This window comes from Ornithorhynchus anatinus, chromosome 7 (assembly GCF_004115215.2).
Source record: "Ornithorhynchus anatinus isolate Pmale09 chromosome 7, mOrnAna1.pri.v4, whole genome shotgun sequence".
NCBI classification, from domain to species: domain Eukaryota; kingdom Metazoa; phylum Chordata; class Mammalia; order Monotremata; family Ornithorhynchidae; genus Ornithorhynchus; species Ornithorhynchus anatinus.
Window position 1 is genome coordinate 3,024,946 of NC_041734.1, and position 19,128 is coordinate 3,044,073.

Sequence of the window (19,128 nt, forward strand, 5' to 3'; positions counted from 1 at the left end):
CATATCAGTACTGTGATTTATCTGTAATTTATTCATTTATATTTATCCATATTAATGTCTGTCTCTCCCTCTAGACTGTAAACTCGTTGTGAGCAGGGGATGTGTCTGTTTATTGTTATACTGTACTCTCCCAAGCGCTAGTACAGTGTTATGCACACAGTAAGCACTCAATGAATATGACTGAATGAATGAATGAACGAACGGTCATTACTCTTTTTATCCCCTGCAGACTACGAGTCATCCTGATGGACTGGGTGGTTTGAACACCAACGACAATCACATCGATAAGGTGACAAAAAACCAACTTTGGACTCTGACCCTGAATTGGACTCCCAGGATCTGAAGCTCAGTGAAGTGCCCAGCATTTAGTTCAGTGCCCAGCGCTTAGTACAGTGCCTCCAGTGCTTAGCCTGGTACATAGTAGGTGCTTAAATACCATAATTATTAAGGGTGTCTCCATCCCCGCTTCAACGCCGGCAACAGGGCTGGCGGATTTATCCTGACTCAGCAAAGTGGGTTCCCAGCTGGCACATACCAGCATGACATTCCAGGTCAAATTCCAGGGCATTTGGAAGAACGGGGAAACCAACTGATCCTTGACCTGGCTGCCGGCCGGTGAACTGCACTGGAGGGGTTGGGGGGAGGGGGCTGGGAGGGCGAGTGGGAGGGCGGGCGGCTGAGTCCTGCAGCTGCCCAACCTGCTTGTGGTGGCCTGAGGGTCATGGCTCAGACTGAGCAGCTGGAGGAGGGAACTGGGCTCCCGGCAGCCTCGCTGCACTCCTCCCAAACTGCTCATCACCCTTAACCACTGTTCCAGGCACTTTGGAACGCACTGTGACCTTTCTCCTCCTCCAAATGGACCCCGCCCTAAAAGCGGAGTAGCCCGTTGGAAATGGCACGGACCTGGGAGTCAGAGGACCAGGATTCTAGCCCCGGCTCCATCGCTTATTTGTTGGGTGACCCAGAGCAAGTCACTTCCCTTTTCTGTGCCTCAGTTACCTCATTGGTAAAATGGGGATTAAGACTGTGAGCCCCATGTGGGACATAAATCTTGCCCAACCTATCTCGTATCTACCCCAGGGCTTAGTACAGTGCCTGGCACATAGTAAGTGCTTAACAAATACCATGAAATTCATACTATTACTACTACTAAGAATGAAGTCCTCATTATGTGTCAAGCACTGTAATGATAATAATAATAATAATAATAATAGTAATAATAATAATAATAATAATAATGTTGGTTGTTGTTAAGCACTTACTATGTGCAAGCACTGTTCTAAGCGCTGGGGTAGACACAGGGGAATCAGGTTGTCCCACGTGGGGCTCACAATCTACTGTACTAAACGCTGGGTTGATACAACATCATCAGGTCCAATGTGGGGCTCACAGTCTAAGTAGGAGGGAGCTCAGGTATTGAATCCCCATTTTGCAGATGAAGGAACTGAGGCACAAAGAAGCAGTGAACTGGCTTGTCCACGGTCATAGAGCAGACAAGTGACGGAGCCAGGATTAGAACCCAGGTCCTCTGATTCTCAAGCCCGGCCATGCTGTTTCTCAATAAGGTAAAATAAGTGTCTTGTCCTAGTGTCCCAAATCTACATCTCCAGCTCTGACCTCTCTCCTTCCCTGAAATCTCACATTTCCTCCTGCTTTCAAGACATCACTTACTTGGATGTCCTGCAAACACCTCAAAATTAAACATGTCCCAAACTAAACTCCTTATCTTCCCACCCAAACCTCCCCTCCTCATCTTTCCCATCACCGTAGATAACACTACTATCCTCTCTATCTCACGAGCCCATAACTCTGGCGTTGTCCTCGACTCAACTCTCTCATTCCACCCACATATTCAATCTGTCGCTAAATCCTGTCGGTTCTGCCTTTACAGTATTGCTAAAATCCTCCCTTACTCTCCATCCAAATTGCTGATCCAAGCACTCTGTGCTCTTTTAAAGTGCTTACTATATGCCACGCACTTATCCCTACCCCGCCTTGATTACTACATCTGCTTCCTCGCTGACCTCCTCTCACTCCCCACTCCCATCCATACTTCACTATGTTGCACAGATCATTTATCAACAAAAACGTTCAGTCCGTGTCTCCTCACTCCTCAAGAACCTCCCATGGCTGACCATAAAACCATAAACCACAGCATCAAACAGAAATACCATTGGCTTTAAAGCACTCAAACAGTGCTTTAAATTCCCAACCTACCTCACCTCACTAATTTCTTACTACAGTTCAGTCCACACACACTTCTCCTCTAGCACCAGCTTACTCACTGTGCCCCCATCTCATCTTCCTCACCACTGACCCCTTTCCCACGTCCTCCCTCTAGCCTGGAACTCCCTCCCTCTTCACATACACCAGACCACCACTCTCCCCACCTTCAGTGCATTTTTAAGGTCACATCTTCTCCAAGAGGTCGTCCCCAATTAATCCCTCTTTTTCGCCAGCTCGCTCTCCCTTCTGCATCACCTAGCACTTGGATCTGTGACCTCTGAACACTTCATATTCACCCCACACCACTTAAGTGTCCTTGAATTAAATATTATAAATTATTTATTCATATTCATGTCCGTCTCCCCCTCTAGGCTAAAAGGTCGTTATGGGCAGGGAACAGGTCTGCTAATTTTGTTGTACCATACTCTCCCAAGTGCTTAATACAGTGTTCTGCGCAGAGTAAGCACTCACCACTGATGGACTGACTGATCTACGTTGGTTTCCAGTTATAAAGTAGCTCCAAACTTTAGATCCGAAAACTAGGAGTTAAGCATCCCCACCCAAAGCCTAAGCCAGTGCCCTCCTGGAGGAATTCTGAATGATAATGATGGTATTTGTTAAGCGTTTACTCTGTGCCAGCCACCGTTCTAAGCACTGGATGCCACGGGGCCGCACTGGAAAAATGTAGGAAAAAAGCTTGCAAGATGGTGTCCTCAGAGCCCATCTTGGCACAACAGAGAAATTGGGAAAAACACTGAGAAAGCAACCAACCCACCCTACCCCTCTTGTAAGGGGACTTGGAGCCAACAAGCTAAAGGCCTTGGCAACAAAGCCAGAGAGATCAAGTCCAAGTCCCTCTTCTGAACTGGGGCTGGGCTGGGTGCCACCGACTCACTTGTGGGACCCGGAGCTGGCCACTTGCTTGGGCAGAACCAGAGCGAGTCAGCTTGGCGGAGGAAGCAGTGTGGCTGGGTGGGAAAGACTCGGGCCTGGGAGTCAGAGGACCTGGATTCTAACCCGGGCTCTGCCACTTGCCTGATGGGTGACTGTGGGCAAGTCGCTTGACTTCCATTCATTCATTCATTCAATTGTACTTATTAAGCGCCTACTGTGTGCAGAGCACTGTACTAAGCACTTGAGAAGGTACAACATATTGATGCCTGCTTACTTGCTTTGGTGTTTATATATCTATAATTCTATTTATATATATGTTGATGTCCCTTTACTTGTTTTGATCTCTGTCCCCCCCTTCTATACTGTGAGCCCAGTGTAGGAAGGAACTGTCTCTCTTTATTGCTGAATTGTACTTTCCAAATGCTTAATACAGTGCTCTGTACACAGTAAGCGCTCAATAAATACAACTGAATGAATACAACACAACTTCCAGTGCCTCATTTTCCTCATCTATAAGATGGGGATTCAATCTCTGTTCTCCCTCCTGCTTAGACTGTGAGCCCTATATGGGACAGGGACTGTGTCGGACCTGACTCTCTTATATCTACCTGAGAACTTAGTACGGTGTTTGGCCCATTAACAAGTTCTTACCGAATACTATTATCATTATTATCATCATTATTCTAAAGAGTAACAGTTGCACTCTGGGTGGAGCCATCCAACCATCCCAAACACAGAGAATTGCCACTCAATAAACACCCCTGATTGACTGATGGATTAACCATGGGAGGGTTGGGAATGTAATGGGAGTAGGGATCCGGGAGGGCTTAGATGGTGTGGGACACCCCCTCTTTCTACAGGTCGGGGGTACCACATGCTTCCCCTACCTTTCCCAGAAAGGAGATGGGGAGAAGGCGAGCTACAGATAAGGACGTTGCATCAGGGAGAGAAAGGGAGGAGAGGCCAAAAGTTCTGAGCTCCTGCGGATATATCCTCTCTCTTGTTTTTTTTATGGCATTTGTTAACCACTTACTATGTGCCAGGCAAGCACTACATTAAGCACTGGGGTAGATACAAGCTATTCAGGTTGGACACAGCCCTTGTCCTACACGGAGCTTGCAGTCTTAATCCCCTTTTTACAGATGAGGGAACTGAGGCCCAGTGAAGTGACTTGCACAAGGTAACACAGCAGACAAGTGGCAGACTCCCAGACCTGAGTTCTATCCACTAAACCATTCTCCTCTTCGAGTGTGTGTGTGTGTGTGTGTGTGTGTGTGTGGGTTTGGGAGTGTGGGGGGGGGCTGTCCAAATTTCTTGGCTTTTTGCTGGGTGCTGCCCCAAGAGCCAGAATAAACAATCCCTTTCTCCCCTTAGAGATGCCATGGCAGTGGCTCTGTCCCTGAGGCGGAGGGAACTGAACCTCTGGGGCTTTCGGCCTTATGGCCCCAGTGCCACCACCTGTGCCAGGGTTGTCATGCCTGTCCCCCCACTCCTGTGCACCCCCACCCTGCTCCGGAGCTCCCCACTGAGCCTCTCAGTGCCTTTCGCCAAAAGCTACATGTGAAGTCCGTCCCCTTGAGTGTGCCAAGTTTCTATCTTTCACGGGCTGTCGATGTTTGCCGTGATCATTTTCCAGATGTAACAACTAGCATTTTTCAGAACTGATCTCATTTCGTCATCCGTCCGTAATCCTCTCTACCCTAGATCTGAATGATTTCTTCGCTCCTGTTTGAATTGGAACGATTGTCATTTCTTTATCGTTCACACGCATTATCAAGCAATCGACGGTATTTACCGAGCGCTCACTGGGTGCAGAACACTGTACTAAGCGCTTGGGAGAGTACAGCTGGAAGACACAGTCCCTGCCAGCAGTGAGCCTACAGTCTAGTGGGGCATTAAAATCATTTTATCGATAGGGGAAGAAACAGAGTATAAGGATGTGCATATAAATGCTGGGGAGGTGGGGTGGGGTGACTTTCAAAGTGCTTAGGGGGTCTGGACCCAGGGCAGAAGTGATTTAGAAATTGGTGGGGGGAGAAGAAAGTGGGGAGATGAGAGGTGAGTCAAGGAGGGCTTCCTGGAAGGGATATGACTGAGGTATGGCCTTGAAGATGGGGAGAGCGGTGGTCTGTTGGAGATGAGGGAGGATGTGAGCACGAAGCTGATGATGAGAGAGATGAGATTGAAGCACAGTGAATAGGGAGGTGATCGTGGAGTGAGAATGTGTGGCTGGGTTATAGTGGGAGAGGAGTGAGGTTAGGTAGGAGGGGGAGAGCTGATTGAGTGCCTTTATGCTGATAGGGAGGCATTTCTGTTTGGTGCAGGACTAAATGGAAAGAAAGATCGAAAGGTACGCAGAGGAGGAAAAGGAAAAGGACGAGGAGGAGAAGGAGGGGAAGGGAGAGAAGGAGGGGAAGGGAGAGAAGGAGAAAGGGAAGGGCTGGCTGCCTACCTCCACACTTCCACCTTCCACCATGACTTCCAGTGGGGCAGCAGCTGGACACTCTTTGGTGTCGAGGGGGACGCCCCCCAAAATTGTATGCCCTTCTTCCCTTCATGTTAGACTTGTTGGGGCAGCTGGTCCTTTTGAGAAAATATGAGCTCGGTAGGCCAGAACAAACCATACTGGCGGTCCATATAGATGCCACGTTCCGGGTTAATGGCTCAACCCTCCTCTTTACATGACCGTGATTGGCTCTCAGACTGCACCTCTGAGGACGAAGCAAACGTATAGACATCCACTTGCGTCCAAGATGTATGGTCCTCGATCCGGTAAACCATTCTCCTCAATCCAGTAAACCATTCCCAAAGTTTGAGCAGCATGGGGATGAGTGATAAAAGAAATCCACCAAAAACTCTATCGTTGGTTGAATTCTTCTCCAAGCCAAACCGTTGCATGACCTAACATTATGGGCCCATCTCTAGCTATAATAAAAGGAATTTTGCCCTTAAATTACTTCCTTATCATCCGCTAGAGCTACCACGATAGACTGTCAACCTTTCAACACTTAAAAAAAAATCGAGTCTCATTTACCCCTAACCATTTTTCCATCTGTTAATCAGATGTTCAATCCAATCATCAATATTTGATGTTAAATCCACCCAGAGACACAGATATTTATCACATTCAACTCCCACTGATGGGTGCCAGATAAAGAGAAAGGGGAAAGAATGCGAGTAACGAAAGCAAAATATGATGTAGTATCTGTTAACTTAGTCGATGCTAAATTCCAATGCTCTGACAGAGAAAGAGGACCCACATCAAAGTGAAATGGGCTCATTATGACCCGCTCTAATTAGAAAACGACAATGATGTTTGGCGTGCTCTCCCATAAGGCAGCATTTCTCAGAAGGGATTTCAGAGCGGTGCCCTTGCCAGGGCTACTTGCAGAAGAAGAAATGGAAAATGCCAATCTTTTCCTCAGAAATGGGTTGCAGAGTGCCAGCGGCTTTGTTCCTTCTAAGAATCATGGTGGCATCTGATTCCTCTCATCCTTGTGGATTCCACTTTCAGAGCCACCTCCCCAACACCCTGAATTTACAGCAGATGTCCCCCATTTTCTGCCCACAGTTTCTCCTCAGACTATCACAGCCTCTCCTCCTCCATCCTTAGAGTGTACACCCGAGATCTGATCTTTCACCTCCTAGTCCAAACCATTCCATGGAGACCCCGGGGACCCTGGGCCCTGAGCCACTAAATTCAGGATTCTGGAGGACAGTCAAGTGCCAAACCTGGTTTTTTCTCCCTATCTCCCTATGTACAGAAGGCGAATGGCCCGTAGATTAGGACACTGCCCTGCTCACTGCACTTCAGGAGGTGGCTATAGGGAGCCTTACCCATGTTTTTTTTAAATAGTATTTGTTAAGCACATACTATATAAGAGGGACTGCGCTAAATGCTTGCGGAGGAACAAGCTAATCAGGTTGGACACAGTTCATGTCCCCCATGGGGCTCACAGTCTTAAGCTCCATTTTACAGATAAGAGTAACTGAGGCATAGAGAAGTGAAGTGATTTGCTCAACGTCACACAACAGTCAGGTGGCAGAGCTGGGATTAGAACACAGGTCCTTTGACTCCCAGGTCCATGATTTATCCACTAAGCCAGACTGCTCCTCAAGTGTTCCCAGAGAGAGAGTGAGGCTGTCCCAAGGAAGGACTCCACAGTCACTTGAAACGTCATTCTGCCCCAAGAATCAAGTCTGGCTCCCCATCCAGTTCAGATTTGATTTCATCTTTAATAGTAATAATAATAATGTTGGTATTTGTTAAGCGCTTACTATGTGCCGAGCACTGTTCTAAGCGCTGGGGTAGACATAGGGGAATCAGGTTGTCCCACGTGGGGCTCACAGTCTTAATCCCCATTTTACAGATGAGGGAACTGAGGCACAGAGAAGTTAAGTGACTCGCCCACAATCACACAGCCGACAAGTGGCAGAGCTGGGATTCGAACTCATGAGCCCTGACTCCAAAGCCCGTGCTCTTTCCACTGAGCCACGCTGCTTCTCCAATCTTTAGGCAGCAAGCAGCCTGGGACGCACACATTCCAATCCAAATTAGGGTGTCCTCTTGGATTCGGTATGTTCCGTTCCCTGAACAATCCAGCCTGGCCTCCCGCTAAACTTCCATTACCACTTTGGAAACTACCCTACTTGAAAAAGAAAAGCAATGGCACTAAAGAAAAACTGGGCAGGTTATGGATAATTTCCCTTTAAGATGATATTGGAGAAAAAATCCAAATAATTATAGTGATAAAATCAACTGCTCCTGGGCATGGAGCACAGAAAGAGACAGTGAGATGACATCGCAACAGTGTCAGAGGCAATGAAAATAGGACCTGCCTTCCTTGAGCACAAAAAGGACGCTTCATACACTGCCTAGTGTTTTACCGCAAATGAGGTCATCCGTGAAACCACCAGGACAGTTATATATGTAGAAACACTTACACACACGGACCTCAACACACACAGAGTCTATGTCTTTCCCCCTTTCGAGCGTAAGTTCCTTGGGGGGAATATGTCCATCTTTTCTGTTGAATCTATGCTGCATTTTCTATACCAGGGAGGCTGATTTTGACATCTGGCTCAGTGACAGAATGGGTTTATGCAATATCATGACGACCCCCCGCTGTCCAGCTGGCTTTTAGGGCAGAGATTCCACGAGGCCGGGCCCCCAGTCTCCCATGCCGACGTCCCCCGGAATGCGACTGGGTCTGTCCAAGTGATTAAGGGAGTTAGGAGGCCCAGCTGGGAAGTGACCAGTCAGGACCCAAGATAACTCATCCCTGAGTCAGGCGGGAGGCCCTTGGCTCCGTAAGGCCACTGACAATGGAGCCCCTGGCCGCACCATGGGACACTTTAACAAGCGCACTGTTCCCTTCCACATCCACCAGCCAGCCGACTCTCAGCCGCCAAGGGCTCCTTTCACGCAACCTGGCACAATAATGAAATATTTCCAGGAGCTGGCTCGACTGAGCCCATCTTGAAAAGAAAGCGGAGTCGACCACCGGCCAAAAGTGATAATGGACGAGAACTGCTCAACTCCCCCATGAGACTGTAAGCCCCTCGGAGGCAGGTGCCCCCATCTTACCTGTGGACATTCCCCAAGCTCTCCACCTGCAGTCGGTGCCCCGCGTCAGGACCGGGGATGGTGACGATGGGGCTTTTCCCTCCACACCCCAAGATGCGGGGCTTTTCTGAAGACTTCTCTTGTGGTTAGGGAGTGTCGGCCAGGGGGAGAAGATTGCTAAAGAGGGGACACAGAAGGGAACGTCAGTCTCCAAAAGTCCACGGAATGACTAACTTGTTCCAACGTCCCAGGCTAGAGTTCGGATTGGGCAATAGCCACGAAATTTACTGCTTGGTTAAGGTCTAGGAGACCATTTCCTATTCAAAAATCATCACACTGTGCCTCTTATTGTGCTAGCCTCTGCTTTCAAAACAACAAGCCGGGGAGGTGCTTTTCTTAGTCAGCTCTGAAATAGAAGAGGTATTCAATGAATACCGAAAATACCTCCTGGGGACCCAGCCTTGCAGTCTGTAGGGAATTCGTCGTGTCCAGGATGCTGTCCTGGACGTCTGAGAAGGGAAAGAGAACTCTGGGACCATTTTGTTCAAGGCAGACTAGACTGTAAACTCTTGTGTCTACCAACAGTTTTACTGTACTCTCCCAAGCGATTAGTGCAGTGCTCTGCACTCAGTAAGCACTCAATCAATAACCACTGATTTAATGAAGAGCACTTCATGTGTCACATCATTTTGGGTTAAGGCACTCTTGGTCTAAGGGAGCATTCAAGCAGGGATTAGAGGAATGGAAAACATCAGTTCCAATATGGGATGCCTAAGCCCAGTGGCCCTTTCCTTAGTTTAAACCCAGGACCAGATGATCTTAGCGATCAGGCCAAAGACGTTCTACCCTGAATAATAACAATAGTAATAATGATGATGGTATTTGTTAAGCATTTACTATGTGCCAGGCACTGTACTAAGCGCTGGGATGAATATAAGCAAATCAGGTCGGACACAGTCCCTGTCCCATATGGGGCTCAGACTCGATCTCCAGTTCACAGATGAGGTACCTGAGGCAGAGAGAAATGAAGTGACTTGCCCAAGGTCACACAGCAGACAAGTGGCAGAGCCACGATTAGAACCCATGACCTTCTGACTCCCAGGCCCAGGCTCTATTCACTACATCATCCTTGCTTGGGATCGGATAGTGCAGCTATATACGTAAGGTTTCAGAATCAGACATGTTACACTCTGGTCAGTGAGCTTACTCGGCTCCAGGAAAATAGAGTTTTAAGCAAAAGAGTGTTAAGCCAAAGAGTGCTCAGCCAAGTGTAATTTTCCCCAATAAATGTAAAGTGTATTCATGCGCTCCCTAGGTCCAAAAAATGTCCCAAACAATATGAATAGATTAAAAAGCAGTGATCTAAAACACACTAAATACAGTTACAGGATCAAATAGCAATGAAAATAGGCTCCAATTAATCATTCAAACTCGGATTTTTGGGGTGTATGTGTATGAGAATACATATTTTTCATTTTCTAAGCATTGTCTTTTACATTTTATTAGGCAGTCTCCTTTTACTAGCCCACCAGTGATGTCATTCTCTATGCTAAGTAGATGTGCCATGATCAGGTGCCAATTGGAAATGTACTTTACTCATTCTATTCAAGCCAATCAAAATGTTACAAAGGTTGAGGAGGAGAAGACGAGGAAGGGGTTTAGGGCAAAGGCAAATTTTGCCAACCTGAAGTCTGAAAGTGGCAGAAAGAACACTGGCAGGAACATTCTGCAGCGAGATCACGGAAGAGCGTCAGCATGAGGATGGGTGGTAGATAGGTGGTGACTTCATATTTGTTCCCTTCAGTTTTAGCCATGGGCAAGTGGAGCAAGTAAGGGTGAAGCCCCCAAGATTCTCAAGACCCCCACCTAAGGGACGGGAGGGCGGGGAGGTAAACGAGGACAGGGTCAGCCCCTTCCAAGCACAGTAGGATTTGTTGACAGACCATGAGACCTGTTTGGTTGGGTTTTTTTTTTGGTATTTGTTAAGCATTTGGTATGTGCCAGGCACTGTACTAAGTGCTGGGTAGATACAAGCTAATCAGGTTGGACACAGTCCCTATCCCTATTTTACAGATGAGGTAACTGAGGCACAGAGAAGTGAAATGACTTGCCCAAGGTCACACAGACAAGTGGCGGAGCCGGGGTTAGAACCCAGGTCTTCCTGGCTCCCAGCACCGTGCTCTACCCACGATGCCACACTGCTTCTCTTTCTCTGTAAAAACAAAACTGGGAAAAGCTCAGTTCTGCTTCCCAAGATAAAATAGTCCCAGCCACTTTGTGTGTAGCCCAGGAAGGAAATCCAAACTCTGATGCCATTACCCAGAAGCCCGGGGGGCCCACTGGCCCCCAGTATGGCATTAAAATAACTTCAGCTAAACCAATATGAGCCATTTCACTAATCCATCCCAAGGGGCAGAAAGATCTGTAATGGCAGTGGCTGGCTGGGACTTCCGGCTGGAGACCTGAGCCCACGTGGGTTAAGGTGCTGTAGACAGCACAGACTAAACAGATGCCCATGCCAGCCTCTCCAACTGGTTCCACTGAGGCAGCAATCGGCGCAATGCAGGGAAGTGGGACAAAGAGGAGGGAACAGAAGGGACAAGTGTTTTCCACGGTCCCCGAACCTCGGCGGGAAACTCACCAGTCCGGCCTTCTGCCGGAACCAAAGCAGTCAATCATATTTAAGAACTAAGCGCTTGGGAGAAATACAATATAAATAACACTATAACACATTCCCTGCCCATAATGAGCTTATAGTCTAGAGCGGGAGACCGACAGTAATATGAATAAATTACAGATGTGGACATAAGTGCTGTGGGATTGGGAGGGGAGATCTCTGCATTCCCACTGGCCTCACCCATGGGAGACTGGTTTCTAAAACAAGCTGTAAGTGGTAGAGGAGGGCACAGCTAGCTTTTTTCCTTGGGAAGCACTGGTCGCTCGGTAGCTCAGCCTTCCCTCCCCACGAGCTTACCATAAATAACCGTTCAGCCTGCTCCTGCTGGGCTGTCTCGGTGATTAAGGACATAAATACCAATTTGCTTTCCATTTTCTACTATTTGCTTCATTTCCTGTTATTGCTCCTTCCTCAGGCTGCCTTCTGCAATGTTTCCTCCACCTCTTTAGAGTGTCCGAAGGGTATCCAACTCCCCTCTCGCCACTTCCCTTCCCTTTGGCGGCAGATGATGTCATAAGAAAGATTTGTTCGTGAACACTTTCTTCTGGAACTTGTGCCACCAGTCAACATGGTAATTCTCCTTTCTAACCGTGAAGGAAACGATTACAGAAAAGCTCAAAGACATTCACGCTTTGCCTGAATATGGCAGCGAAACTAACCATCCTTCTTCAGACCCAGCTCCCCTCCTGTCCATGAGGGGTCTGGGTTGAGAATCCTAGCCAGCTGGTTTGTGCCTCTTTTTATTTTTATTTTTATGTTGGTTGTTAAGCACTCACTATGTGCCAGGCACTATACTAAATGGTGGAGTAGATACAAGCTAAACAGGTTGGACACAGTCCCTGTCCCACATGGGGTTCAACAGTCTTACTCCCCATTTTACAGATGAGGTAACTGAGGTCCAGGGAAGTGAAGTGATTTGCCCAAGGTCACTCAGCAGGCATGTGTGGAGTCGGGATTAGACTTTGTTACTGAATTGTACTTTCCAAGTACTTAGAACAGTACTCTGCACACAGTGAATGCTCATTAAACACGATTGAATGAATGAACCCAGATCCTTAAATACTCTTATGGTATTTAAACGCACGTGTACAGAAATCTTTACAGAAACCCTTGCCCCCGTCTCCCCGCCCTCTAGACCGTAAGCTGTTGTGGGCAGGGAATGTGTCTGTTATATTGTCATATTTTGTACTCTCCCTAGCACTTAGCATAGTGCTCTGCACACAGTGAGTGCTCAATAAATACGATTGACTGAGTGAGCGTTGGGTGTATCCACTTTTTGCAGGGATCTAGCAACCATACTAACTGACCGTTCCTGGCCCGCCAGAGAACAGGAGGGGCCAGCCATGAATGGGAAGATATTCTGCGAGTCCGGGGGGACCCCGAAGTGCTAAGCCTAGTTTGCTCTCGGGCTGGCGGTGAGAGGAGGGGCCCAGAAACGGGCTCCATCAGAGAAATTGTTGAGCAGGAGTCAGAAATGAACTTATCGCTCATTTAAGCAGGAGCGACTCCATCTTAACCAGAGGCTGAACCTTCCCGGCAGAGTGGCTGGGAGGGGCCGGCACCAGCTCTAGGATACGAGAACCTCCCTACCTGCTTTTGGATAATCTACAAAAATTGCTTCTTCCAATTAAACGGCCCAATTTACCGAAACCATTACATTGTGAAATCTCCGTAAATCTCGCTACTTAAAAGATTTCCCCCGTAACTCCATTGGTAAGAGAGATAAGATCAGGACATTCATTTTGAATTCTTTGCACACAAGCCTTGACTAGTCGCACCAATGACTAATCTGAAGCCATCCTGCTCTGGAAAGGGGCTTTTGGGAGGTAGAGTGCTCTGGCCCTCTCTGTGCTATTACTGCTCTACCGAAAGCATCTATCTCCTACACTTTGCAATCCTTCCCCAGACCCGTGCTCTTTCCGCTAGGCCGTGCTGCTTCTCTGTGAGTTCCCTTTCCCGGTTGACTTTTGGGTGAGTTACCCTGTGAGATACAGTTCCAAGTAAACTGGCCTATACAGGTCTAATGAGTGCAGGAATTGTTTGACCAAGCAATCAACCCATCCATTCATCCATGATATTTACTGAGCCCTTCCTGGGCTCACTGGGTAGAGTTTCAGGACTGTAAGCTCGTTCTCTAGACTGTAAGCTTGTAGTGGGCAGGGAATGCCTTTTGATTCATTCATTCAATCATACTTACTGTGTGCAGAGCACTGTACTAAATACTTGGAAAGTACAATCTGGCAATAAAGAGAGACAATCCCTACCCAAAAATGGGCTCGCAGTCTACAAGGGGGGAGACAGACTACATAACAAAAAGACAGGCATCAGTAGCATCAATATAGAAAGAATTATAGATACATATATACACACACAAAATAAACAGAATAATAAATATGTACATGTATGTACATATAAATACATTTATTGTTATATCATACTCTCCCAAGTGCTTAGTTCAGTGCTCTGCACACTTTAAGCATGGAATAAATACTAGTGAATTAAGGCCTGGGATCTTTCTTTACTCCACCACAAATGCACTCCCCTGGAGTGCACTGCGCTATTAAGTCATTTAATAAAGCACGAGACAACCTCTTTGTCTGTAAGCAGGCTGTGGGCAGTGACTGTATCTACCAATTCTGTTGCCTTGTACTCCCTCCAGCACTTAGTTTAGGGCTCTGAACACAGTAAGCGCTCAATAAATTCCATTGACTGACTGATTCAAATGTTTGGGAGAGATCTTGGTGCCATGGTGAATCTACTGGAGATTCTGCACGCCACTTGAGGTTCATTAATTCATATTCATTGAGCGCTTATTGTGTGCAGAGCACTGTGAGGTTAACTCCATGGGAGAAAACTCCCCTTTCTTCCTCACGTAAAAACCCTCCTCCCTGGCACACAGAAAAGCTCTTCCCTCATTAAGGCAAAGACAATTTGCCCATCTCCATTGTCACCGAGGATGGCTTGCTCTTCTAAATTCCAGGGAGACAAAAGGCCCTGGGGAGATACTATCAGCCACTTTATCTTTACCTGCATCTGATGGGTTCCAGACTGGGAATTCAAAGAGGGGAGACTAGAAGCTATTTATGCCTTTTAAATACCCAGAGTTCCCAATCACCCAATCTTCTCCCTCCCTCCCTCGGTTTCCCTCGGAGGTTTTTTGACAACTCCAGCAGTCTCCAGGGAAGACATGAATTTCCTCACTTCCCACCTGCAAAGGTAGTCTAGGTGTTGACCCAGGGAATAGCCACTTCCCCGGTCTATAATTTGTTTTAATGTCATCTTCCCCGCTGGACTGTAAGCTCCTTGTGGACAGTGACTCTATTTCACTCACCCAAGTGCTTAGTACTGCACTCTGCATTTGTTAACCATTCAAAAAATACTGTGGATGGATTCATTCATAAATTCTTGTACAGTAATGTTCAACACCACCACGAACACTTTTGCGCACTTACTTTGTGAGACACAGAGAGGTTAAATGACTCGTCTGAGGTCACACGGTTGGGCCTAGAACTTGGATCTCCTGATTCCAGCCTTGTGCTCTTTTCAGCAGGCCACAATGCCTCCAGTCCATTCCCCCGGGTTCTGACTTACAATAATATAATGTAGTAATGGTATTTATTAGGTGCTTACTATGTGCCAAGCACTGTCCTAAGCGCTAGGTTAGAGACATGATAATCAGGTCAGAGTGTCCCTCATGAGGTTCACAGTCTAAGTAGGAGGGAGAACACATATTGAAATCCCATTTTACAGGTGAAGGAACTGAGGCACGGAGAAGTGACTTGCCCAGGTACACAAGGCAAACAGATGGCAATGCCAGAATTAGAACCCAGGTCAGCTGCTTCTCACTAGGCCATGCTAATTCCGCGTGATTTGGTGACCAAGGGAGGATCTTTGGCACAGAGGGGGATGCGGTGGTCTCGGGTGGGGGGTGCCTGGAGTGGATGTAAGTCCATCGACAAGGACCCACTCGCCTATCAGTTTCCATCTGGGCCGGTCTATTTTACTAGTGTCCAGGGTAGGGAACGTAGGAAACACAAACGTTCGAACAAACAATATATTGCAATCATTTTTCAACTTGGAAATTCTCCCACAGTTTCTAATTGTCTATCTGGAGAGGGAAGAGGTGGAGAAGGGTGGGGTGGTGTGGGCTGGGCTGGGGGAAGGTTGGCCTCTTCCAAGAATTTCCCAGGGGCAGATGATTAAGACTAAGACAAATGAACTGGCTCTTCCCTTCTGGGTTCTTTCATTTCAACTGGCCATCCCGCTCTGCCTCTTCACTTCGCTTCTCTGGGCCTCGTTTACCTCATCTGTAAAATGGAGATTAAGACTGTGAGCCCCATATGGGACAACCCGATTACCTTGTATCTATCCCGGTGCTTAGAATCTTGGCACATGGTAAGTGCTTAACAAACACCATTATTTTTATTCTCCCCTTGCAGCTGTTCCTGAGGAACAGCATCACTGCTGATTCACTGGACTACAAGCCCCTTGAGAGCAGGAATCATTTCTACCAAATTTTATTGTACTGTACTCTCCCAAATGCTCACTACAGTGCTCTGTGTTCACTATACATGCAATCAATACCACTGATTGATTGCTTCCACCCCCCCCCCGAATTTCCCTCTCTAGATCTGCTCCCCAATTTTTGTCTTGTTTTATGCTGTCATCTCCAACCCATTGCGACACCATGGACACATCTCTCCCAGAACGTCCCACCTCCAACCGCAATAGTTCTGGGAGTGGATCCATAGAGTTTTCTTGGTAAAAATTAAGAAGTGGTTTACCTTTGCTTCCTGCCGTGTGGTAAACTTGATTCTCCGCCCTCAACTCCTTCCCATGCCACTGCTGCCCAACAGAGGGGAGTTTTGACTTGTAGCAGATTGCCTTCCGCTCACTAGCCACTGCCCAAACTAGGAATGGGATGGATATGCCTCTGTTTGACTCTCTCTCTCCCATAGTCAAGACTGGTAGAGTACTGGAAACTCTCCATGTGCAACCAGGAGAGGCTCCCCAATAAAACCCTCTTTTCTTGGGCTCCATCTCCCCTCTGTGTCATCTATGCACTTTGATCTGTGACCTTTGGATATTTGATATTTGTCCCCCTCCCCTCCCAAGAACCCTGCAGCACTTATGTACATATCTTTAAATTATATATGTTACTTATTTTTTCTTATTAGTACCTGTCTCCCCCTCCAGACTGTAGGTCATTATGGACAGGGAATGTGTCTGCTAATTCTTTTGCTATTTGTTTTGTCTGCCTCCCCCTTCTAGACTTTGAGCCAGTTGTTGGGTAGGGATTGTCTCTATCTGTTGTGGAATTATACTTTCCAAGAGCTTAGTACAGTGCGCTGCACACACTAAGTGCCCAATAAATACAATTGAATGAAGTGCTTAGTAGAGTGCTCTGCACCTAGTACGTGCTCCATAAATGCCACTGATTGAAACTCATTTAGGCCAGGCAAGAAAGTTTCCTGCCACCTCCCATCCCCACCCCTGCACTGGCCTGGGCTTTCAGCAGGGCTCCCACCCAGGTAAGAGGCAGTGGGGAATCTGAATCAAACATCCAGCGAAAGGCTTTTCCTTTTCATCGTAACCAGTCCTCGACTTCATAAACTTGTTGTGGACAGGGAACGTTTCTACCAATTCTGTCGCTGTACTCTTCCAAGCGTTCACTATGGTGTTCTGAGCACAATAAGTGCTCAATAAATATGATTCATTTGCTCACTCCCTGTTCGAATTCATTTATTCATTCTTTCATTCAATCGTATTTATTGAGCGCTTGAGAGCCCGGCCCCTGTCAAGCTAAATGACGCTGTCCACAGGTATCGGGGTGAAATCTGATGCTCGTCCTGAGAAACGCCAGAGTGAGGAAAACAGGAAACGGGAATTTAACGGTATTGCTTTGACCCACCCTGGCTACAGTAAACCCTGAGTGGAGCCTCTTGCAATAAAGAGAGATTTGAAAAACTGATTAACGTTGATCCCTGGCCCGCACGGGACAATTAATAGTTTCCCTACAAGTGAAAACTTCAAAATAATTGGTTACAGGGAGGTTGGCCTTGGACAATCTAGGTCGTAGACATCTGGCTTTGATTCGGCCTATGTTGTTTGTCAGCATAAGAAATCTGTTCATATCCTAGAATGATTCTATGCTATGAGTCGATGTTACCGCTTCTGTCGATCATCCTTTTTTCGAGGAAGACGCTGGCTCAGCCTGGAGGGGAGATTGTCAGAGAGGGTCTTTGCTTCTGACTTTTCACAGGTCTTTGACCTTCTTCTCTTTGTTTTTAATGCTATTTGTTAAGCACTGACTAAGTGCCAGGCACTGTACTAAGGCTGACGTAGATACAACCTAATCGGGTTGGACACAGTCCATGTCCTACATGGAGCTTCACAGCCTTAATCCTCATTTTACAAAACCCCATCCCAATTCCCATCACCCCAACCCAACAGCTGAACTCAGCACTTATCAATCGGTGGTATTTGAGTGCTCACTGTACTAAACTTTTCAGAGAGCACAACCCAACAGAGTTGACAGAACCATTCCCTGCCCAGAAGGAGCTTACGATCTAGAAGGGAAGCACATTTTATTAAGCAGACTTGCCTATCTATGCCTATTCAATGGCATGGTCGATGATTTCTTCAGCTATTTCGTCCTCGAGTATTACCATTATTATCAGTTACATCTGGGTTCTTCCTCTTGCTTCCACTATTTGTAAATCATTTCTAGCTGCCTGCTGCCTCCATTAGACCACAAGCCCCTTGAGGGCAGGGAATGTGTGTCCTGTTCCTGGAAATAATAATAAGGGTACTTGTAACGCGCTATGTGTCAAACAATATTCTAAAAGCTGGGGTAGATACAAGTTAATCAGGTTAGACAGAGTCCCTGTCCCACATTGGACTCATACTCTGAATCCCCATTTTTTTTTTACCGACGAGGTAACTGAGGCCCATAGTAGTTAAGCGACTTGCCCAAGGTCACCCAGCAGATATGTGGCAAAGCCAGGATTTAAAACCCAGGTCCTTCTGACTCCCAGGCCTGTGCTCCATCCACTAAGCCACGCTTAGTGTTCTCTCCCTAGTGTTCAGCTTAGGGTCCAGTCAGTGCTCAATCCACGCCACCGAGGATGGTGAAGCAAACCAGCTCTGTCGTGCAGGACTTGTCATTCCGGGAGGCTGCCCCAACCACTCCGTCAACCGCTGCTAGGGGAGGGGGCTAAGGAGGGTCTGCTTCCCTCCCACACCTGGTTGCCTGAGACTCCCCACCCCCAACACCGCTGATCACCTCGGAGGATGGGGGTCGTGGACCAGGGCAGGGGGTCCAGGAAACAGTTTCTGACGATGCACATTCCCGGCTTTGTTTATACCCGTTTCAAGGGCAGTAAATCTTCCCCTCAAGGACTCACCTGAAGTTTGCAAGATCTGTCTTCCTACCAGATTCCTCCCTGGACATTCCTCGAGGCTATTAAAGCCCCTGGTCAAGCTCCCCCCACTGTACTTTCCCAAGCTCTTAGGACAGCACTCTGCACATAGTAAGTGCTCAATAAATATGACTGAATGACTGAATCAGTTCGAAGAATGAGGTCAGAGTTCTTCCTCATTCTCCTGGTTTCTTCTGCTCTCTCTAGGATGGGTCTTCCAATGTCCCAGCATGCCGTCAGTCTGTTAGAGATTTTTTTTTAATGCTATGGTATTTGTTCAGCGCTTCCTACGTGCCGGGCACTGTACTAAGAGCTAGGGTAAATACAAAGTAATCAGGTTGGAC

At 47.3% G+C, this 19,128-nt stretch overlaps 1 protein-coding gene across 2 annotated transcripts in view; it reads right to left on the minus strand.

The window, feature by feature from the left end:
- The window catches only part of SULF1 (sulfatase 1), a 168,433-nt gene that overhangs the window by 112,139 nt on the left and 37,166 nt on the right, over nucleotides 1-19,128 (minus strand). For both annotated transcript variants that reach the window (XM_029068600.2, XM_039912643.1), the window contains exon 2: nucleotides 8,708-8,863. The gene's annotated coding sequence lies outside the window, so the exon portion shown is untranslated. The remainder of the gene's footprint in view (nucleotides 1-8,707; nucleotides 8,864-19,128) is intronic.